The 24,398-nt window shown below is 42.2% G+C and overlaps 1 protein-coding gene across 2 annotated transcripts in view; it reads right to left on the bottom strand.

The window, feature by feature from the left end:
• The window catches only part of FNDC3B (fibronectin type III domain containing 3B), a 210,119-nt gene that overhangs the window by 172,328 nt on the left and 13,393 nt on the right, over positions 1 to 24,398 (bottom strand). Inside the window, exon 1 of one of the 2 annotated variants that reach the window (XM_069792718.1) lies at positions 17,274 to 17,419. The exons of the other annotated variant lie outside the window; for it this stretch is intronic. The gene's annotated coding sequence lies outside the window, so the exon portion shown is untranslated. Of the gene's footprint in view, positions 1 to 17,273; positions 17,420 to 24,398 lie in introns of those variants that run through there. 2 annotated transcript variants of the gene reach the window in all.

The following is a 24,398-nucleotide window of genomic DNA, read 5'->3' on the forward strand; positions in this document are numbered from 1 at the left end:
GTCACGCCGATGCTATTTTCTTAAGGAAAAAAAGCCAGACTGTAGCTTGAAGCTACATATTTTCCTAGTAATATTTCCATTCCAGGCACAACAACCAATATGTTGACATTTATTTGCTACATGTCATTATTTAAAGTTTTACAGCTGCATTCCTTTTGCTTTATTAATGGTTTGTCACTACAGCCATGTCTACACTTGCCTCACTTTAAAGGGAAAAAAAAAGAAAAAGAAATAAAAAGGGCTTCCTTTATTTGTTAGGTCTGGTAAGACCCCGCCAGAGGTAATGCCAGCAACAGTACTAGCTACACAGCACAGCTGGCCACAGGCATTTTTTTAGCAGTATTTCACATAGATGTACTCCATGCAGAGTTAGATGAGACGGGGTTAAAATATCTACCGTGAGACTGGCAGACTTCACACCAAAGCCAAAACCTTTGGAAACAGGCTTCACACACTTTTTTAGCTTGTTTGCTCATCCATCCTACTTAAAACAGATTTATCACCATGCATTCACACCCCTCCCAAAACCTAGCATTCCCCCTACCTCAGGGGATGCTCATATAAGCAAAATTGATTCATACAAAGAAGGTGAGGTTTGAACACAAGCACTTTCTTCTTCCTGTAAATTCAGGAACATCACTGGAAGAAAACACCAGACAAGGACTCAAAGAACCAGGTCACATTTCAGGATATGAGAACTCTTCCTTAGCTAAAATATGACCTGCCAAATACTAACCCACAGCTTTTTTTTCAGGTACTAACTCAAATTTGGGGTTTTGTCTAGAAAGCTAACTATATTTAAATTTAAAAAAGGTATTTCCTGTGCGTCTACATTCCCTAGGTTTGGCTGGGACGTACCACAGCAACGCCAACGTGGAGCGAGAGGCTGCATCTCCCTGTCTAGCTACCTCCAGGAATACAGGAAATCACAGCTTCCCATCTTGCTGTAGAGCAAGGAAGAAGAAAGAACCATCCAAGTCTGATGTTTCTCTTCCCAAACCAAACTTCCAAACCTTTTGATGTTTGCAAGTTACTGTTAAAACCTGATTTTCAATTCAGTACTGCAGTCTTCTACTGATGACCGAGATGACTCCGTTCCCTTAAATTAATTCAATATGTGAATTACTAATACATAAATTAGTTGCACATGGCACTAGAGAGAAAATTAAAACACACAGAAGAACAAAGTGTAACCATCTAAAAACCAATGTCCATGTATGGTGAATTAATATGACCCAACAGGTTACGTCAGAGTTCTCCTGAAATTCCAGAAGATGTGAACCACATCAAGGTACCCAAGTCCTACTTTTCCTAGAAGGTTTTACCCATGCTATTCAAGGGGGTATAAGCCAAGAACATTTTTCTTTTTGTGATTTTTTTTTTCCACCTTCTGACTTTTACAAAGCCGAAGAACCTCTTCCAGCTATGGCATACAAATTCAGAGAACCTGGCAAAAGCAAGAGGAGGTCTGAATATTCAGTCCTGTGACCGCTCTGTGCAAAGGCTCAATTTTTATTTCCCTGCAGCAGACCATTAAAAGCTACTGAGCAAAGCGTTCTGCTTTTTTATCAGAATCATCTGGAATTACAGAAGTTGTACTACAAAGATGACAGACAGCTTTCTGATAGCTTGTAGAGCCCCTTAACCTGGTTTATTTAATACATGACAAAAATCCAGTAGTAAACACACATTTGCACTCTTGCAGTGCTTATTTAGGGTTATTCCATCTGATTAAAAAAGAACATACTGCATAAAGGGTAAGAAGCCACACCACCTTCAACCCTAGCGCTACTATAGAAAAGATTTGAAACACACACAGTATAAAAACTTCAAAAGGAAGAATTTTCTCCTTCCAGCCTAAAAAACAAACCTTGCAATTGCAACATGATGAAGTTCATACACAGACAGTGCATACACACACACACACACACACACAAGCCCAAACAGTGCATGCAGCAATTAATAAACAAGCAAACAAAAACTCCTCAGATTTTCTACAAGATTCATCCTCAGGCACGACGAGCAATTTGTCCATGACCCCGCCACCTCCCGAACCAGCTGTGACCCCAGCCCCTCCTGGCCACCAGCCGCATCGTTGAACGAGACCATCCATTTCCCAAACCACTTTCCGTGAGATTAAGCTCAAATGCTACTCAGCAATGGGAACCATCACAGAAAGCCAGAGGCGCACTGGTGTTCAACCTTCCCTTCCTAAATTTAGGATAAATGTCTAATTGCCAAGATCAGTAACCATAAGCTATCCTGCCGCTGTAACAAACCCCAGAACTTACATTGTATTGGCATGTGTGGTATACACGTGTCCAATCCCCCTGAAGAAAATTAACCTAAAGCATTCCTTGTAAAGGCAACTCAGACATTGAGAGTAGTTTCAAAGATGACAGAATCTATCACCCAACAAAATGTAGTTTTCTTGAAATAGAAATTTTCTCCATTAATCCTTCAAAATCGTAAAACACATGCCATTCAGGTTGGGAAGAGTAGAGGCTTGTGTCAGAACCATATATTTCAATTCTTCTTTTTAAATATCGGGTTATATAGTCTAATATGAGCTCCTTTCTACCATTATTTTTTATATATACGTATGCATATATGAGCCCCTCTTCTACCATTCTGCATGTACTGAGTGACCTTCTCTTGCACAGCAATTGATACACTGATCAAAGAAGTAATCCAACCCATCAGGAACTTCCTTGGTAGTTTACAACGATGGGAAAAGCTAGTTCAGGTGTGACATCAAAAGCCAGTCTTTTGATGATATAACTGATCTAATGACCAGCAGTCACTTAAAATGTGACTGTTTCTCCCCCCCCCAAGCCATTTTCCATGGCTTTTCCTAGGGCAAACCAGGTTCTGCAGTGAGGACATTCAGAAATTGGCAGTTCTCTGACCACAGAAGGAAATTATTTGTGATATCTGATCTGCGTCCTCCAAACCACATCCTAATAGCACGACCAGCCCAAGCCCTTCACCACCATCTCCAGTTAGTTTGAACAGACAGGTTCCCCCATCTGCTGCACTATACTGACCCTCAAACACTTGTGTTGGTGTAACCGGGACAAGAGGAAGTAGGAGTTGCTTAAAACAGTTTTGCCATGGTTAAAAAATATGTATGGAATCACAGGCTCATGTCAGAGGGAGCCCCACTTAGCACCACTGAGAAGTCAAACACAGCTTTAGAAACACGGGCCCTGAAAACAGGGAAGACTCAAGTACTTCTAGAAAAAAAATCTCACTTTTGGAAAGAAATACAGTGAAATGCAATGACAATAAGAAAATCCTTTTGCATTCACAGCAGCCATTACCTGCAGGACACGTTATTCTTCTTCCATAAAATGAAATATTCTTGGAACCATTTGCTATTTTCGAGGAGTTCGTATGTGGAATTGAAGAACATATCAAAGCCTGATCTGTCAAATCATGTCACTGCTGATCATTATACAGTTGAAGAAATGGGTGCTTGTTCCAGAGACGTTTTGAACAAACTCAAAAATAACTAGAGAGAAAAATAACTAGGAAAAAAATTGCTAGTATGTACAAATAGAACATGTATATGCACCCCATTTACTTATTTGTACACACAAGTACTCAGACACTAAGAATTTAAAACGAGGACATGACCCACAAGGAAGGCTCCAAATGAGAAGTGCTTCTTCTGCACGTTACTGTTGGTGCTGGTGTTTGCACGCAAGAGATGAAAGAGCTTACACACAGCCCCGTTCTCCTATAGTATTTTGTACAGCACATGTTGAAATTTAAGATTAATTAAAACATACATAATGCAATTATTTTCACTGAAAAGCAGAGCAGTAAATATAGCTGCTTTCAAGAGACTCTTGCCATGGCTTGCCACTTGAATTCAAAAAGGAGTGGTAATAATTGTTCATGTAGAAAAGCCTCTTGAGACATGAGCAGTACCTGGAGGTATGTGCACAGATGGTTGGTCAAGGCACAAACAGTCTGGAATTTGTCTTGTCTGCTGTGCGTTCATTAGTTTAGTTAAATCACATCCGTCTGAAGAGCGACTGAAACCTGAAAGCATTCTTTCTCTGTTTAATTGCAAACATGGTAGATTAATTTGAAAGCATCCAAACAGGCGGGCTTCCTCGTAACAATTTTGAAGAAATACATGCAATTTTAAAAATCTGTTATGACAAAAGAAACAGATTGCAGGGAATGCATACCTACAAAGCTCACTGGCATTTTATGAAGAGGTAGTAAAATGCCTGCCACTTATTCTCTGTGCCATTTCACAGACAAGGCCACCAGTAGCTGGATCCTATCTCCAGCAAGCTGAAAAAGCATAAACATCCTCTCAAAACGCAACCACTGTAATTAATCAGTGGGTTTATTCCCCTCTAGTTTATTTTTATTTTAAATAACAACACATTTCAATGTCCACAGTACATTCCATCTCTAAAGATGGAATTATCAGCAGTATTCAATTCTATAGGGGATCAAGGAAAGTTAATGGTGTTTTTCCCCACACCGGTGTGAGATTATTAAGGCCGCTATCTGAAGGGCAACGATATGATGCTTTTCAGTAGTTTGCATTTATTTAGACCTAAAATTTGACCTCAAGTTTTCAAGACTTGAAACTCCATTATTTTAAAGAACAACCATTTTGCAGTGCAACCAGCTGCATACCCCTCATAGGAAATGTTCGTAATCTAGCAACAGACAAACTGTAAAAAAAAAAGGTCCCTAGCTCAACCTTAGGATGAAATGGAATAACCAAATAACTTCAAACACATACCAGAACCGAGCATCAGGAATGGGGAGATCAGGTCAAACGGCATTATGCAGGAGTGTCTTATTTCACAAGGCAAGTACAACTAATCAGCATATAATAGCTCTGATGAAATACCAGAATAAAGCAAGCTGGTGCACAAAGGAGTCTTTTACCAAAGGAAAACCTCACGCTACTAGGGTTTTTTTCCTTCCCCCTCCCCCCGATTTTCCGGAGGGGAATCTTGTGAAAACTTGTGTAGGAAAAGCCAGCCCACCCTCCTCCCACCACCGCACACACCTGGGGTGCGCACGTGCCCCGAAGGCAGTCATATTCGGGTGAAAACGTCATGGCGCTAGATTTAAGGGAATAAAATACACCAGAAGTGAAACGGATCTCCAAAATTTTTATTAGGCTTATATTAGCTACGGCTGAGCAGAAAGCCACAGGCAGACAAGCTAATCCAATGGCTCTACGGCGTTCTCACTTCTGCAAATAGTATTATAGCAGCAAATTCATCTGCTGCTCAAAATCAATTCTAAAATGTGCAAACACACCACAGTTACAGCCTGCACCATTGGCATAAGAGCAAGCTACACAGAGAAAACTTGTATACAACTTGCTCTCACCACTTGGGTTTCTCTGTGCTTTCTCTTCAATCTAAAAATTAAGTTAGTCATTTTTGCTATTTATATTCCTTTCCTTCTTCCATGCCTTCACACCTTTCTTTCCTCACCTTCCTCCATGTTAATCACAACAGATAAAGGGAACTCACGAGGGATACAGTTACAAAAATAGAGAAGTTTTCAGGCTCACAATTCTCACAGTACTTCACAGCACTTCTTCCAAACAGCAATAGGCTGAAGTTAACTCTTCTTGCACAACAGTGGCCAATTATTTTTTTCCACAATTTTTTGTATTGTTGTTTCTTTACATTTTTAATTTGAATTTTTTACATTTTAAAAATGTCTATTTAGAATATTTGCTCTGGCACAATTTGCGTTAAATAGTAACTACCGTAAACTTTTTTTTTAAAGGGAAATTAATTTATGCAATTCCAAAAATACAAGCAGTAATCAACATTTCGAACTAATTTGTTCCTGCTTGTCCACCCTTGCAGAAACAGTTGAGTAAGAGAGATCTGGATGCTGATCAATTGACAGCTGTACAATATCCTACCGACTGCACTCAGCGTCTCTGCTTTTCTAGAAGCCCAGAAGCCACATCTAACAGGACAGGCATGAAGCGGGACCTTTCTGCTTCACTGACATCTTCCTCTCCAGCGGTCAGCAGGAGAAGACAGAGCTCTTCCAGCTGCGGTCCCCAAACGTGCCAGGGCGAGGAGGGGTGGATGAGAGTGCCCCGACAGCTCTCCATCCCACAGCACAAAAACTGGTCCCCTAACGGCAAAGAGCCATTCTGCGCAACAGAGACAACATCGCGCGTTTCCTAATGAAGTGACAATCCTTTTCAGGTTCTCTATGCCCTATGTTGCCTCTGACAAAAGCAATTTGTAAATGAAATTCACAACGTCACAAAAGATATTCAGTAAGCTCCAACACTGTTTCAAGCAAATACCAAATTATTCCAACTATTTGCTTGAGGAGGAACAAACCCCTTCAATCCAGACTTACATCTGCCTAGAATTTGGGCCCCAGATCCTGCAGACATTTGCAGTAGGGTACAGCTTTACGCACTCCTAATAGTTTTACTAGTGGCATACTTAGGTACTGAACTCCCCTGGACCAGGGCTGTGACCCCGTGCACATGCCCAGGGACACAGGCAAAAGCTCTACAGGAAGAGAAGTTCTTGCACAGAGGTGCAAGTCAGATAAGGCATATGCTTCATCTGTTTGCTTTCTTCCTCCGTTTAATAGCCAAAGTATTAATCACGGTTAGAGGCTGATAAGCATAGCATTTGGCGATAAACACCCTCCCCTTCAACGCTGCTCTCTCACATAATCTCTCTGCAATAATATCACAAAGACCTTGGTTATCTCTTCTAGAGTTCCTATGAAGTGGAGAATCTACTGAAATCAATGGGGTGGGTTTGGGGTTTTTTTTACCACTAATTAAACTATGAAAAAAAAAAGATATCTATCATATCAATCTGCAGCACTTGAAAAGCACGCATACCAAATTCCATTTACAACAGGGTTTCAGCACACCTTTGTGCAAGACAAACTTTTTTGTTGTCGCCATTCACCGCTAACCTGACTCCAGGCTGACGCTGCACTGACAAAGTGGCTCATTGTGTTATTGTGGGAAACGGCTTTGGAGAGATCTCCCATTCAGTCCCGGGATTCGAGAACAGGCATTCACACGGAGCGGCCGCTGCAAGGGAGCACCTCTGGATGGCTGCCGGAGAAGTTTCTCATGTAGAAGGAAAGCTGAACCCATTATTATCATCGTGCCCACAGGATCTAAGTGCCTAAACTGCACGATTAACAAAAAAAACCTCAACCCAAAACCCACCACCCAAACCCCATCGCTCTAGAACTTATCAGCATCAGGAGAAAAAGTTAAAGTTTTTCTTTGCCATCCCTCACTTTCACAGAACATGAAGTAAGATTTGCAGAAGTTTTTTACTTTTCTGAACTGCTTCATGAAAATGAAGACAGTATGCTACCTAAGAAGGTTTCTTTTAATTTGAGATAGACAGGAATTTATATTGAAAAAACCAAAAACAAACAACACCCAAAAAACACCAAAACCAAAACACCAACCCAAAACCCACAAACAAAAAAGACACCACACACACACAAAATCATCAAATCATTGTTGCATTTTTGATTGAGTAATTTTGGTATCCAACACCTTACAGGAAAGCCGCCTCTCCCTACTCCAGGTATCTGATCTTTATCTCCTATGATAATAAAGCATCAAGGAATCAAAACCACTGGATCTTTAAATGCAGAGTACTACGTGGGTTCGTTTTCTTTAAGGTGGGAAGACATAGGGCCTCTATTTATCTAGGTAGAAAATGGTGGATCTCCATCATGCTGAATACGCCAACTGATGCAGCTATAAAGCTCAAATTATCTAGTACATAGTTTAAAAGGGAAAACCTTTGGGTTTTGCCACCTGCCTGAAATGGGGCAATTTTTAAAATAGACTGGAGGAGAAGTGAAGTTCTGTTGACACAGCAGGAGACAGTCCAGTGGGGTTACCAGCACTCAGGTTGTCCGTATCCAATTTAACTCTGAATCCTCACCCTTCTAATTAAGTTTAATTCCCGCTCTCTGTCAATTCATTCAGGCAACGGAAGGCTGAAAGTTATTCCCGATAAAAATAAATCGGTATTGTTCTTTGATAATAAGCAACGCAGTAAAGTACTGGACAACTTGCATTATGAAATGGGAAACCAACATCATTTTAAAAAATTACACCAAAGCCAGCAGTGTTGGTTGAAAGGCAGCCACGTGGCATGGTGCCAGGGAGACAGATGCTCTCTCCTCCGCCTGCCCTGGGTGCAGTCAAAAGGCAACAGCCCAAATCCTATAACCCCTAGTTATAGGAGTTACTCATTACTAAGTTATAAGTCTACTAAGTTCTAAGTCTTTGTTAATTAAAATTTCCTAATATTTCACCTATTGACTTTGATACTACAGCTTTCAGTGTTAGCAGAACATGAAGAGGTAATAGCAGCACTGGAGGGTTATTAACACACCTTACACTAATTGCTTTTCACATAATGAAAGATTTCTGAAGATTTATGAGAATTCTCCTAAATCCTAGAACAAGCAGTGTTCACAGCACATTGCTAGCCAGGCTCCTTTGGGAATAACCCCTGAAAGAGTGAATCTAAAGGAAATCTATCATTTCTGGTTCTTTGGGGTTTTTTTGATTACAAAACGTCACCCAAAATATCCTACCCTACTGCTTTTAGCTCCGAAACTGGAGAAAACATTACAGCAGCTTGCTGTTACTGTGAGCTTAGACAGAAAGGTAGGAAAATAAAGAAAAAAAAGAGGAGGAAATGAAGCGAGAAAACAATGTGTTCTGCACTAGGTCTGCAGATGATACCCAGTTTCTTGTTTCCTAAAAACTTGGAGGACATAGCTGTGACCATCCAAGCCTACACAGACTCCATCTAGGATAAAACAGTTAGCATTAACCTGCAGGCTCCCATTAAAAATGAATCTTGACAGAAGGCAGCTCAGGTGCTTTATGAGACACAGCTGGACACCCGTGCCTGCAGAGCAGCGGGGGAAACACTGCTGCCTGTTGGAGGCAAGCCTTCATGCACTAGGAAGCTCACACAACTCCAGAGAAAATAAATTTTAAAGATAAAGAATAATTATGGGGCCTCAGACAGCAACACAAAGTTCTTTTGGGAGAGCCAAGAGGCACACAGACAAGTTTATAATAACAAACAGAACTTGAGCAAGGTGAAGGAAGGTAAATTTCTCCACAGTCAAACTGCAATAATTTTTTAGTGCAAACTATTTAATCAAAAAGGGGACAGTCATGCTTCTTTGTGTTTCCCTATTGATACAACCACACACAGCTACAATGAAGCCAATTAAACCCTTGAGACTAAAGTTAGCTTTCCGCATCCTTTAAATGGCACAATTCTAGTCAAGCAAAAAACCTTAAAATGGACAAGCAGCAGAAAGCAAACCAACTTTCAAGTTTCATGCCACATGTAACTGCAGTTTCATTTTTCCCTTGTTACACTTGGAGAAATTCATTTCCATAGCTGCATACCAAACTTCAGAGGTGCAAGAGTCTAGCGACAGGATTCAAACAGATTTAAGAAACCCACAGAAAGGAAGATGTTGTACTCCATAGAGCTGAACTATGAGAAGGTTGGTCTTACCAAACGTCAGTGCACTGTTGATGGAGAGAAAAAAAGTTCCTGAGTTAAGACAAATGCACTTTTATTTCTGCTCCGAGATATACCCGAGTACGTCCCTCCCTCTCCCTGGCTCCGAAACAGCATCCCCAGCCCCACGGACGCAACGCGCAATTCCAGCGAAACAGCAGGGAACCGTAAACTTCCTGGCCCGCCTGTTGCCGAAAGCACGCTGCTGTCGAACCCCACGCTGAGAGCCCTCCCAGCCCCGAACGCTACCAAAAGCTATTCAGCCCGCATTTGCCCCAGGAGCGTTTCACACTACCTCTACCGACACACGTGGCCGTGACGGACAGAGATGCATCTTGCATGGGCTGAGCGAAGGCACGTGGAAGCCAACCGAGCTGCGCAGCGGGATCGTCCCTCTTCCCCATCCAGCCCCGGAGCGGTGCCACTGGAAGTCATTACCGCAGAGCCCATCCAAAACACCTCTTTTCTTTCTCTGCTCCACCAATTTCCAGAAGGTAAACTTCATTCGTTTCCCAGGTTGGCATAACAACCTGCTTGCTGCTTACAAACACGGGGTAGATCCCTTGTACAAGCCTCGGAGTGGACTAGAAACAACTATGTAAAAATAAAATCGTCAGTAACAAAGCGGAGTTTATCTTTGGGTCCTTTTAAACAAAATCATTTTGACAATGATAAATCTCCAGCAACAGCCATTCACAGGATTTCAGCTTTCTGGAAAGAAGCATTAAAAAAACCCCACGTTCTCCCAAAAATGTTTCATTTCTAATTCTGGCTAGAATTCAAAAATTAAAGTATTTTGGAAAGGTAGAGAAAAAAAAAACCAACCTAGCTGTACGTCTTAAAATATGCAAACCTGAATTTCAAGAAATGGACGCTGACTTCATTAGCACATCAGGGAAAATTACCTTAAAAAAAGGTAAGCAGTTTTGGAGGGTTGGGGAGAAGGTACAAATAATACACAGTTCATCCACAGAATTCCAATAAACAGATGAGAACAAAACATGCAAGTCCTTCAAATGTAAGAAAATCCCCCTCAAAACTCAAGTTGCAGGAATCCAAGTGAGAAAAAGACTGAACCTACAAGAAAGGCTAATTCTTTAAGACTGTTTTCTACAGTATCTCGCATGCATATAAAGCACTTCACCACCACGTGTCCTGACAGTCTTCAGTATTCAGCTTTTCCTGGACATGCACCTCACTTTGCTTATTGCAAGAGAAATTCACAGAAATCCTGATGGAGCAAAGAACATTACGCTAAGTTTATGTCCTTTTAGAGTAAGTTCCACATCAAATATAGAAATACAGTATATATGCATAGAAATAAATAAATTTTAAAAAATAAAATGGGGGTTGACAGGAGCTTATGTTTGACAGCGGAGGCAGAAACTTCAGAATATCAGCAAAGCCAGGAGTTAGCCTGCAGGGTTCTGCAGACAGCCTGATGGCATTAGCACAGGACTCAAGCAAGGAACAAGCTTTCCCAATGAAATTTAGTTGCGCTCAGTTTTACATGAATGATATAACTGACACATGACCCAACAACATTTTATTCCACTGCTTTAACACCCAGGGGAGCACTATCGAGGCACACTTAGTTTGTGCGAATAAGCTGGAACACCCAGGCACTGTCACTGAAAGTACAGTACAATCTCAATTCTTTAGTATTTGCATTCTGACCCAATTCAGTCACATTTTGGCAGTGCACAGCAGAGCCCATACGGATACCCACCTTAACGATACAGTACACAGTTAATCAGTGACAAAAGCCTACCCATTAACCCCAGTTGTTCTTCCAGCAAAAAGCTTCACAGGTCTCAGAAATTCAAGTGGGTTGCCTTTGCTCCCTAATTTCTAGGGAGAGGGTACATATTTTACCATCATTTGACATGCTAGTATCTGGTTTAAAAAAATAAGTAAAAGTAACTAATATTATTCTCTACCTACACCACAGCATACTGCTCTGGGGGCAGGGGAGGAAGATGACATGTCCACGCAGCAATTTTAATAAAGGCTTTCAATAGTAATAGACCCATGTATAAAAAAAAGCACTCCCGCTCTCTCACGTGAACATATTCCTCCTCCCACTTCTCCCTCTAGTCTCTAACCATAATTCCAGGATGGTACAGAAAGGCAGTCTAGGTGTTCAGAGTTGTTTTAACCTGCTGATGGGTATGTACACAATGGAGCATGCTGCAGGGAAAGCCCCCAATACCAAACAGCTGTTCAGCATCTCATCCTCTTCCTGATGTTCACTAAGGAAATTCCCTCATCTGTAATGAATTCTGAGTAATTTTTTCCATCGCCTCAAATGAAACTTCAACCATCACATTTTTCTCTAGTACTGTTCTGTGTTCCTAGGCATTGCTGCATCAAGCCCTGTTATAAATAATCTAAATCACAGATTGCTGGGCGTAACTGCTCACCATCACATAGGTGCCAGAGATACCTTAAACTTCATAAAGCAACTTCTTAGAGAACAACATATACAAGTGAGCGCTACAGCTCTACACCAAGAAGCAACTGTCGCCCATTACAGTTTTAAATGCTCAGAAACTAGTGCTATGAAATTCAGCACCATTACAAGTCACTTCACCCTCAGAGTCTTCTCTGTTCAAGGAAGAGCAGAACAAGATTTATTATCATTTCAGTCAGCAGCTCGACCTGCTATAACTTTTGTCTTTAAATTTGTAGCTGAAGAGACAGTGGTTGCTCCAATTTTCCTCCTTCTCATCCATATACATTAGTGGTGCAGAAATCTCAGAAGAGGACTTGGTCAGAAGTAATGAATGAGAGATTTATTCTTGCCTAAACTGAGCAGACTATAATACGTCTATTATCAAGAACACGCTGAGGTACATTAGTCTGGAAGGTTTTTTTTTTTTAACACTTCTTGAATTGATTAAATTAAGGAAGGTCACTTTGTTACTAGCAATTTCCTTCTTGCGACAAATACGGGTGGGTTGAGTCACCTATCTGTTAAATATGGAGAAAGTACTCGTGCTAATAATAAACAACGAGAAAGCGGCAGTACCATCACCAACTGCATTCTGCTTTAGCATGAATGCTGCAGCATCATTGGGTTGCAAGAGGATTAAAAATTCCTGAAGATTAGCAGAAAACTGACCAAAAAATGCAGAAACGTGGTGGTATCTAACAGCAGAGTACTTAGCTGGTAAACCAACAGAATTTTTAGACCAGCTAACAGACTGGAAACCCACTCTCAGAAGTTACCCTTCCCTCTCCAGGAAGGATCACTATGGGAAAAACATCATTTAGTGCAGTTTAACATTATACACCAGCTGTCAGATCTGTAACTGATAGTGTAACATGGATCTACATTTGTCATCAAGTTACTTAGCCGCTGGGAAGCCAGAATGTAGAACTATGGCAAGTGAGCTCCCTACCCCAAATATAAATAGGTATGGCAGACAAAAGGATAAGGTCCTTATTTTCAACTTTATGTTAAATTTAGTGTAACACAGTCAAACACAAGACAGGGGCGACAAAAAGGGTTTTTTTAAATCCATATCTAAAAACCTAATCAGTGGCGAGAAGATATAAATATGTAGAACAGGTGCATAAAATTCACTGCTGGATCCAAACTTTAGCATTTAAAGGCATGCCAGTGGCCCCAAAAACAAAACAAAAGAGGTGGGTTCTGTTTAGTACAATAGTGTCAGGCCGCTGTTCATCAGTACGATAAACCCGGTGACTACTTCTACAGCTTCCCTTGGCAGCTTTATCTCCTGTACTCTACATTCAGGGTCTTACTCTCCCCATATCTAATCACAGAGGTTTGAGATCATCACATAAGTCATGAGATATGTATGTATACACACATATATACGTGTTATCTACATAATGGGTAGAATTACCTTCATTTATCTTAAGATCCTCAGAATGCTTAAACCACGTTCAGAAATAAGCGAGTTCACAGAATTACTAAGGACTACAAAGCAAAGTGGTGAAGAGAAAAATCTCAATTTCTCCCTCTCATTTTCCCAGATTTAACGCGCTACAAAAACCTGTAGGCTGGCAGGGTGTCCTTCAGTCTTAAAGCACAGCATGCCCGTATCCCAAAGCCTTACACACACTTGCTTCAAGAGAGCAGTGTACCGGGGAGTGCAGCTCCTGCCACTGGCACATACCAAAGATTCCAGATCATTTTTGCACCACGACTAAAATGTTCTCATCAACTTGGATTTCTGTTATAACATGTTACTCCAGCCTCAAAAAGTGCAATCTCAGCATGGTAAGTTCAGTGTTGTTTTAGGAAGCCTTCTCTTGGGGGCTGGGGAGGCAGAGAAAACGGGTTAAGAAGTTTAACACACACCATAATCCTCCTATTTCCAAAACCAAGGTCCAGCTATAAACCCTAAGAATGCCACACACCTACCATAGTCTTTTCCCTCTTAGCGCAGGGAAGATAGGAACAGGGGTACTTTGTTAATGCCTCACCTCTTCATTACACTGCCTTCTTTCTGTAGATTTTACTAAACTGCTAAACATACGTTGCTAACTCCGAGATATGCCTACGGACAAATGAATCCTTTATGAAAATACTTGTTGCTAGAAACACAAAAAAAAAAAACAAAAGGAAAAACTATGGTACACAATAAATTCTCATTGTGTTTAATAGCTGTAGGTCTTTGTTAGAAACAGTTATCCCAGAATACGCAGCCACATTCATGAGATCGAGTGAATTCTATCTGAAGTTTACAGAAGGAAGCATACACAAACAGTCTTACAAAGGTATTTTCATAGCAGGAAGCTACAAGCCCTTCTCTGCTGCTCCGGCGCCTGCTGACCCCGCTGCACCGCAAGCGAACCCTGCAGTCAATGGGGGAGCAGGCAGCAGCAATGCCAAGTGCACTTTATTTTCACTATGGGATTAACCAGATCACAAATCACCAATTAAATCCCGATTTATGATTTAGGCTTTAATTCATTACGAACGCAATGGCAAAACACGCAACAGAGCCTGGCAGAAGTCAGTCTGGAGTGCTTTGCTCCGGCGGTCCCTGTCCCGAGGCTCAGCTCTGCTTGGAAGTAAATGCCTTTTTAATCATGATGTTCAAAAGTCTCTTTTTTTAAAGAATCTAATGGTTAATTGCTGTACATTGTTGACAGTGATAAATGTAAGTGACTGAATATTCAATGTGCAACTAGGCATGCTGGTGGTTTACCACTACATAAGGGGCGCGTATTTTTCTCTTCTCCAAAGCCTCCCTATTTCTTCACTTAAGATGGGAAAACTAGAAGCTTCTCATCTTCTGCAAAACGCAAGTTTCCCTCCCCCACTTCCATTTTGTGGATTTTCAGCCAGTAATATTGTTGAAAAATAAATTCTTGTGGACAGGAAATATCCTGCGCAAAGGATATCCAGCCTTATGATACTTAAAATATTATGCATTCCTTCTTATCTGTCATTGCGCAGGCCAGTCGTCAGCTCGCGCGTGGGCGCGTAACGCCTTCGGGCGGCCAGGAAGGGCCCCGCGCATCCCCCCGCCGCGGCTGCAGCCTCGCACCTTCGGACAAACCAGCTCCTTCAGATTTCCTTAAGATGTCCCTTTTCTCCGTACTCAACCCCAGCCGTCACACCGCGGTCCAAAGAGAAGCGAAGCAACGCAGCTCTCCAAGCAACGCTGGCTATCAAAAGCACGTCCTCCCCCACCTCTCCCGATAAGGTGCTTCAAATTATGCCCACAACCCCCATCTTAAGGGCCTAATCTGATGTACGTGGCTTGGCCTTTCAAGCAATCCCTTCGTTTCGTTTCCTCAACAACGGCACTCCACAAAAGCAAACATCCTGTGCCGCTTCCAGAGCCAGATCCCAGTTGCGGCAGGCGGCTGCCAGCAGCGCGGGCAGGACGGGAGCGGGGACGAGCAGCGCGGCTCCAGCCCGTGCCGGGGAGCCCGGCCGGCCGCCCTCCTTACGGATGGACCAAAAATTGTGGCAATCGACAAAGAAAGTTTGTTTGACAGGTCTCCGAGCAGCTGGCAGGGTGGTGGTGCTGCAGCCCCCGCTGCCTATCCCACCCCTAAGTTGGGCTCCCCGTGCAACCAGCTAGGGGCCAAACATGGTCATAATGGGGCTTTTGGGGGTAACAGTGACTGTACAGAAATTTTAAGCTTTTAATGAACTCACCTAAATTACATAATGTAGATGCCGGGGGACAGTCACATCATTACCTACTATGCAACTCTTCCCTGCCTGACCAGCTCAAGCCCCATGAAACAACATCCAAGTTGACAATTCACATCTAACATTTTCTCAGCAGTCAGTAGCTTACATTTCTTAAAAGGAAGCAGACAAATCTTAAAAATCACTTGTATTAACGTCAGGGTTCGATCCCTTTACGGCACTCTGACACTTCAGTAGCTTGCTGTCTCTTCCTATGAGGAGGACAGCCAACATCCAAAACTAAACACAGAGAAGCAGTTGAGGTAAAGTCAAGGCTGCCATCTCTGGAATGAACACAGCTGTTCAACAAAAGAAAGAAAGCATTTCAAGAAAAAAAAGCAAAAATGCTGACAGCACAAAATTGCAGCCATGACACTTGGATCTTTTTAAAATACCTTTCTCTACAGGTTTTTAAGTGCCATTTATTACTCTTCTAATAAAGAGACATCCAAATCTAGCCTCAGTAATAAATAGTACTTCCACTTCACATCTTTGCTAGTCCCTATTTAAATATCTCTTTTCTTTATAAGACGACCAAGTCACTGTGGTTTCACTGGAGACAACCAGGAGCTAATGCTCCATTTGTAGAAGACTTCAAAATAACACCAGCTACCATTTTTAGTACCCCATAAATGATCACACTTTTCAGAGGGTTTTAATACAGCCTTAGCCAAAGGATATTCTCATTTCAGCCAATTATACTAGCAACATCTGACAAGCTTATGGCTACAGAAGACCCACTGTAAGGTAAGTTCCCCACGCGCTGACCCTTGTGCCCCGATAGCACGTATCCATTAACGCGCTCTCCCAACCCTGGCTGATACAGCGCAACGCTGAACTCGACACCCAAAGACCACCACCACGTCCAGGACCATTGCCGGCTAGGTACCTCGACACCACCCTTAAAACAAACTCACAGGCCAGTATAGTAGAGGGGGTTTTATTAACACAGTCCAAATATAAACATACAGATATAGTTTTAAACAGCTACACAGGATGGAAGAGAGAAATCAACCTCCTGTACCTCCTCTTGTGGCAGAGCACCCCTAAAGATATTTACTCGACTACAGCCATAGATCCAGTTTTTATAAGAGTAAGTATTCCCTCTGAAAAACAGCTCTACAGAAAGAAGTATGCATCTTGCCCGAACACCAGACGCTTGGACACACTCAGGCTTCAGTCAGCACTGCAGCAACAAAAGCAAAATTGTAGTGTTTTTTCTCATTTCTGTTGGCTTCGCCTTGTTGGCTGGCACAGGTTAGATCCTACTTGGTGCCTCGCATCAATAACTGATGTTCAAACTAAAATCCAAACAAACTACATCTTGATCTGCTCAAAAATCAGAGCAAGCACTTCATAATAAAGTCATGTTTATTCCAGAGCACTCAATGCCTGGGGGAAACTTGCTTCTAGAAATATTACAGTCAAATAGTTTATGACCTCTCTGATGTTCAATACCCACCATCACAATTGACTCAAATCAGCAACAGAGAGCATCACAACTGCCCACTCACCTCATGACAGCTCCCGGATGAAGCCTACTGGTTTCCAGGCATAATTCACACCGTTGAATACACGAGACCTTTGGGTCTCCGCTCCTTCGAGATCCCCCTGCTGCCCCACCACCAATCCTCCAAACTCACCGAACTAGCAGCCCTGAACATTTAAAAGCTGAGACCAAGCCGTTTCCAAGGGTGAGTACCTACATCAGACATTGCCAACAAGCTTTGACTAGACTGCAGGAGAGAGGAAGAGAATTTGGAGAGCGCAGCGTCTGCTCTGACACATCTGCCCACGGGGCACAGAGGGAGGAGAGCCAGCAACGTAGGCAGAGAAGTCTTTGTCCTTAGGTGACACCGAGGCAATCTACGCATGCCAAAATTGTTGTGCAATTAGTATGTTCTTAATTTTGTACCCTTAGAGAAGTAAGGAAGTGTACTTAACCAACTAAAAATGAAGTAATGCAAAATAAAGCAACCCAAGTAACTAATTAGTTAAAAGATGTCAAATGGGAGCAAAATGAAGTGTCTAATTGTATGTCATCAGTTCAAGTGTACAACACAATACAGACCTATAAAAAAAACATGCAACTTCCTAATTTAATCTAAACAATCCAACTAAACACGACTGCTGAGTAATACTGAAGAGAAAAAAAGTTAAGGAAACACAATGGTTAAAATCTTTCTGGTGAGGTGCAATGAGATCTTTTCAGTCCGCTGAAGTTAATTGACAAACTTGAACCAAATTCACAAGATTCAAGGCTTCCTCCAAGACAATTTATGCAACAAAATTCATTTAAAGATGTGACATTAAAAAAAATGTACGTTTCTGAGTATTCCTCCAATATTCATATAAATTGTATACCCTCCTTTTATTCTCAAAGCAGCATCTCAATCTGCAAAATCATTAAGCCTACTGAGAACCTGGTATAGACAGGTATTAAATCATCAGGGAAAAATTTCTTCAAAAAGCTCCATCCCCATTATTGCCTTTCTTTGTCCCTCAAAGGGTTCTTTAACACTATCAGTTGACGTTATCAGTCATGGACTTACAATCTAAACGCAAGCCATTGAAGCTTATCAGATCCCTGACAATGTAATTTTAACAGCTTGAAAACTTAACCAGATTTAGGGGCAAATATCTTGAAAACAATGAAACTATGGTGATGTGCATCAGAGAAAAGGCTACCTATATGCTTGTCAAATTCCCATTTTTATTCTAACCTGAATAATCACTACAGAAAATAAGCATCTGTAGGAAGGTGAGGGAAAGGGAAAAGGTAATGGAGCATTTCAGAGGATATAAAGTCCCCTCAGACATTTTTCCAAATTCAGTTTCATAGAACATAAGTGCCAAATATAATTGCATTTCTGACAAGTTGGTTTTGTTCATTTGCTTTTTAATTATAAGTCACCATCACTACTTCACTAACAAAAACCTAGCATCCAAAATCCTTCTGTGTATCCTGGAAATAGCAGCAGTGCATTTTGCAGAGGAATGCTGTGGCCTCTGCAAATATTGTGGAAACGTGTTTCCTTATAAAATCAACCCAATTGTTAGGAAAAATAAGCATTTTCAGTACAGTGTATCAAGCACAGTAAAATTCAGTCCTTGAGTAGGAAAGCACAAATTTAATTGAATCACATGGGATCAGGGCTCTCTTTCATTAGTAGTAGAATAGATTCAATGTTGGAGTATTTGCCGAGGTATTATCAGTAGTTTCACAAAAATAATAAAAGGTAAAAAGATTGGGCCTTTTTGAGTTGTTTTGTCCTCAGTACAATTATTGGCAATTCAAAAAGATTTTGGGGAAGACTTTAGAAAACCATTTTTAGACATAATCAAGAAACCTTAAGCTGCACTCAACATGCAAGTTCCCATCAAGCCACATTAGCAGTGCTCTAAAAAACAGAATTAACCAAAAAGATGCTTGGAATTCTTTCTGCATTACACAGACCTTCCCATTCCGCGTCCGGCATCCCAGCTCTCTCATGCCTACATTTAAATCATTCACCCACCCTTCGGCAAGACAAAGCCTACTGCTGAAAACAAGTCTCCAACGATGCAAGTGAAGAACAACAGTGAGTGCAAACGTAACCACAGTGTAGGTGAACCTACATAATTGAGTTCAGCTGAGTTTAAGTTAAGCCCACTGCTTTAAGGAAAGACCTCTAAATATATACACACACACACACGTATAGGGAAACACGACCCGAGAGCTACATTCGTGAGTGAAAAAAACAAACCCGACTTCATTAAGCACTGCCCCGTATCTCGGCATGCTTCTTTTTGGATGCATCCCAGTAGCTGATATTTCCAACCAGGATATCACTAAAAGGAGACGTTAGTAATCTAATAGTTCTTTACACCACCTGGAATCCAACACACCACAGAGATACCTCTGTTATAGATACCTTTCTGCTACTCATTCATACCTTGGTATTTCAGCATTAGAGTCGTGCCCGCACTTCAAAGCTCGCTACCCCTTCCCCCATAAGGGGAGAAGTCAGAGATCCTCGGACAAGCACTTCAAGTCAAACACACCCTTTGCTATTTCAGGCTTTAACATAAGCAGATCACAGCTCAGCTGTATTCTATCTGAACTTTTGTTTATCTCTTACCAATGCTGCACTAATTATCCCTGACAAAAGACAGACTTTAATTAACAAGCAAATGACCAACCTTTATCTATCAACTCCTTCTTCCCATACACGTTCTGCCACTAAGCTGCTATTAAACACCAAATTTTAGCAGGGAATCATTAGGAGACATTCTTACCACACAGAGTTAATGCGGAATTTAAACAACACAGGAGAGACACGGGTCCCGGGGGCTGCCAGGGACGTCCCGTCCGTGGGAGAAGCCAAGATGCACCTCTGCCTGTGGGAGAGCCGTTCTACAGACCCAGGATATTTGTGCTCTTGCAGCACACGCTGTTCCAGGAAGGCTAGGTGGCTGCTATTCAGTGCAACGCGCTCCGCAGTGAGTAAATATAAAGACAGACAAGATCTCCGCCTCAAGCTGTTCAGAAGAGAAAGGGAAGATCTTTCCTGACACCCTTTCGTACAGAGGATGTGAAAGCCCGTCCCTTCAAATATGAGAAACAAAGAGCAAAGGCAGTTTCGAAATAGGAAGAAATTAAGGTATTGGGACAGGTAGCTAAAATGAACACTGGAGGAGAACAAGTAATTTAAGTCAAAACCAAGTAGTCGAGCTGTTCTTTTAACTGGCACATCACTTGCTAAAGTGTTCTACAGGAACTCTAAGAGAGCTGCCCCATACACGCATGGCAGTGCACTGAGGAGACCAGGAGATTTTACCTTAAAACCTTTGCACTTACCTTCTCTTCACCCTTTTCCTTTAGGGCGGGAGGTGGCGGTTAGGGGACGAGACTGGGGGACAGGGAGAACGATCACCAACACTTCGATTTCAAACAGCGCGAGTACTAAAAGACTAAAGCCAAAGTAAAATACACCATTTGTCCATTTAACGAGGACATGTCCCCCTCGCGCTGTACCTCAGCGGGAGCATCCCTGCCCGCTGGGGGAAGGTGCTGTCGCATCTGGGGAGGTGGTGTGGGACCGGGAAGCCGGGGCAGGAGGCACCCCAAAGCACGTGCCCCACTCGGAACACTGCAACGCAGGACGAGGGATCACACACCGTCACCCGCTCCGCTTAAAAGCCGCAGCTGGGCTGTTTCAGGACGGGTTCAGGAAAGGCTGGAGCAAGCCCAACGCCAGGCCGGCAGCAGCAGAACCCCACCGGACCCCTCGCTGCTGCCTCTCTGCCCGATGGCACTCGCCCAGCCGCAAGGCAAGTCCCATCTAAGGTTAACTTCCAGACCAACCCGGGGGTCTAGCTCGTTGAGCCAAAACAAGGGAAGCGACAGGAATGAAGGGAGCTGGAAGCAGGACTGACCTTTCAGGAGCAGCACTAACTTAGAGCTGCGTGATCAGGCCACGAACTTGCACTTTGAGGTACATCTGTAGTATTTTATCTATCAATATACACACAGACTTGGATCACAGCACCTCCTTTTTTAATATCGTGATGTTTAACTACTTGGCCGAGATGATCTGTCAAGTTCTGTACTGCAAACACTTGTGAAATCGTTTCCTTCCCCTACTGCCTACAACGTATTTAGAGAATTATTTGATTTACACCACAAAGGGAATCAAACATAGCTCAAGAGCAAACAAAACTTCCCTACACCATACACACAACCTATATGAGATGTGTGAAAAAACCTCAGTGTTTTCGTACCCTTCTGGCTTCTGCACGCTCAACAGCCGACAGCTGGAAGTTTCGTCGTCGCAGAACCAGTCAGGGTCATCCCATGAGAGCTTCTGAATCACCACAGCAATCAAACATTATTAGCGGGAGATTAACTGAAGTCAGTGCATGCAGTTTAGGTTTAAAACAACAATGCTAATTTCCCAAAACTGATAAGGCTTGAGAGGAAAAACTGACCTGAAAGAAAATTTATATACATTACAATTGTAAGCTCATTTATTTTTTTTTTTTAAAAGATAGACAACTATGAAAGAGAAATTATGATCACCTCACTTGAGAAAGAGGGAAACTTTGGCTAAAAACTTATCCTGATTCCATAGTAAAAGGAAGACAATATAAACATAATGCCATATAAAAAGGGGTAAAGGAGGGAAAGAAGAACAGACAGCGATGAAAGTGAACTAGAACTACAGAAAATTGGTAATGAAACCAAGATTGAAGTCAAGACAAGTCAGACAAAAAAAAAAAAATAATGACTTGCAAGAAAACAGAAAATGAGTTGCTTTTTAAAATAAACTAGGAAGGACTGAAAGCTAATAGCGGTATAACCCCACAGCAAAACAAAAGTGAAAATTGGGCTAATGATGCAGGAAAAAAAGCATTTAATAAATTTTTCCACTCAGTATTTGGAAAGAGGCAAAAAATGCACTTGTATCAGACAGACTGATGAACTACCTCAGTGGCCAAGTCAGCCCCAAAACCTTGTGGCTAAGTTTCCATTTGAGCCTTTGAGGAAACACCTGACCTACTGTCAACAACAGGATGCACTGATGTGGAGGGATGGAGGTGAGACCATGCTGATCCAGCACCAGTAGCTGAGAGGGAACCAGAGCGACCAGTGCAATTACGGCCCACTAGTAAGGCACAGCTTTGAGATAAAACAATCAAAAAGTCAATGGAGGATTCCAGTGATAAGGAATTCAAAGATGTGAACATGATCAGCATTATTGTTCTATGTAAAACAGGTCCTGTCAAACAAATCCAGGTGCACTCTCCAACGAGATTACACCTTTGGTTGGAAAGATAGCTGTGTTAGCATGTGTATATTCTTTAGCCAGCGCTTGACTTAGTACCAGGCAACACTGATAAAAGAGTTAGCACCGCACAATCAAAACGAAGTCTCTTCAATACATTGAAGATATGTGGTCAGCTGACTGACCACGGTTTAATCTGTGAGCTGATAACACTGTGAATCAGCCATGCCATGGATGCAGACATACCAAATGCTCGATGCATGGCACTCCAGCAGGATTTACTAGCACTGTGCAAGATTTATTTATACGGTTCCAGGGCCAACAAGGATTGGACATTAAAGAACAATAAGAACCAGTGAGCAGAAGCAGGAGCCAGGCAAATCAGAGTTGAGCACAACATTAAAAACAAAAATCCAAAGATTAGCTACTGCAGTAGATGGGATCAGGCAGGGGAAGTGAACAGTATTTCCTCCTCTTATGGAAGTATGACTTTGCATGCTCACCAGAAATATAAATTACAAGTAAGCCAGGATAACTTTACCCTTTCTAAAAAAGAACCATAACCTTACTAAATTAAGCGTATGCTGTACAGCCTACTGACAATTTTATTAGCTTGCAAAAACTTAGTTGGCATTCGTAAGAAAACTGTTTTCGCCTCCCTTACCCATAACAAGTCAGGCTTTTATAAAGATTTCCTACAGATACAATATAATATACTAAGCAGAAAGCAAATAGTTATTGCCCTCTTGCCAAGCTGTCGGCAATCCTCCTCTGGGAGAGACTTTCAGAGGTACTCGAACCGTACACAGGCGCTGCGGGGAGGCTCGTCAAGTCTCACATTAGGGAGGGAAACCCCCAGACACATGCAGACCGCTAAGAAGACTTCTAGTCCAGCCTCAACTGGAGCAAGCCCCAACAAACAAGTATCTCCAGTTATTTCACCTCTGCGTCTTGTTTTCTCAGCTGTAAAATGGGGATAATGAAATGCATCGCCTCTGTGATGTGCTCTGGTATCTACAGAGAGCAAAGGAACCATCACATTGGTTATTCGCCGACATTTATTTAATGATTTCCTACTAAAACTGACAGCCTGTCCTGGCCAGTAATGCTAACTAAAATTTTCTGTTCACAGGATCTGTTTGGCTGTCCACATTAACAACTACAACTTTACACTGCAGATTTTTTTCATATGGACCTTCCTAAATTAGGAAATGCTTAGCAGTTTGTGGGTGGGACTGAAGCTAAACCATACTACCCAGCTTCCCACATACAGTCACCATTAAATAAAACCCCACGGATCACTGCTGCTGCCCGTGCTCCTGGCCCTGCCAACCTGCCCGCAGGTCCCCTGCCCAGCCCAGGGATGCTCCCTTGGCCCCATCTTCCCCATTCCGAGCCAGGTTCTTCCAGCCAGCTCCTGCCCTCCTGTTCTCCCACCAGCACCTTCACCCCTCGAAGGTGAGTTAGTTCCTATTGCCCACATTAACTCTTCCCTTGCCATATGGGGCTGAAATCCCCTCAGAACAATAAAATCGACTCCAACATACTTTGCAGCAACTCAACCACAATTGAGCAAGTGGTCACAATGCAAGATGCATGCCGTTCCCAGTCATCTCATTAACTTCCCAGCCAGAGACTTTTTAAATAAAAAAAAACACAAAAACCAAAACACAACTACTTTTAAATGCACTGGCTTACTCTGATTTTTAATTAGTGACAGGATTTCAGACAGCGCACACCCATGGCCCCAAAAGGGGGGTGAGGGGAGTACGTGCGCGTGCTTGTGAAACCATTGTTCCTCCGTCAGTACAGCTCATCCTCCAGCCCATCCAAGTTCTCAGCTGCCCAGTCACACAACTTTAAAAGTCAACA

The sequence above is a fragment of the Haliaeetus albicilla genome, chromosome 9 (genome assembly GCF_947461875.1).
Source record: "Haliaeetus albicilla chromosome 9, bHalAlb1.1, whole genome shotgun sequence".
NCBI lineage: Eukaryota > Metazoa > Chordata > Aves > Accipitriformes > Accipitridae > Haliaeetus > Haliaeetus albicilla.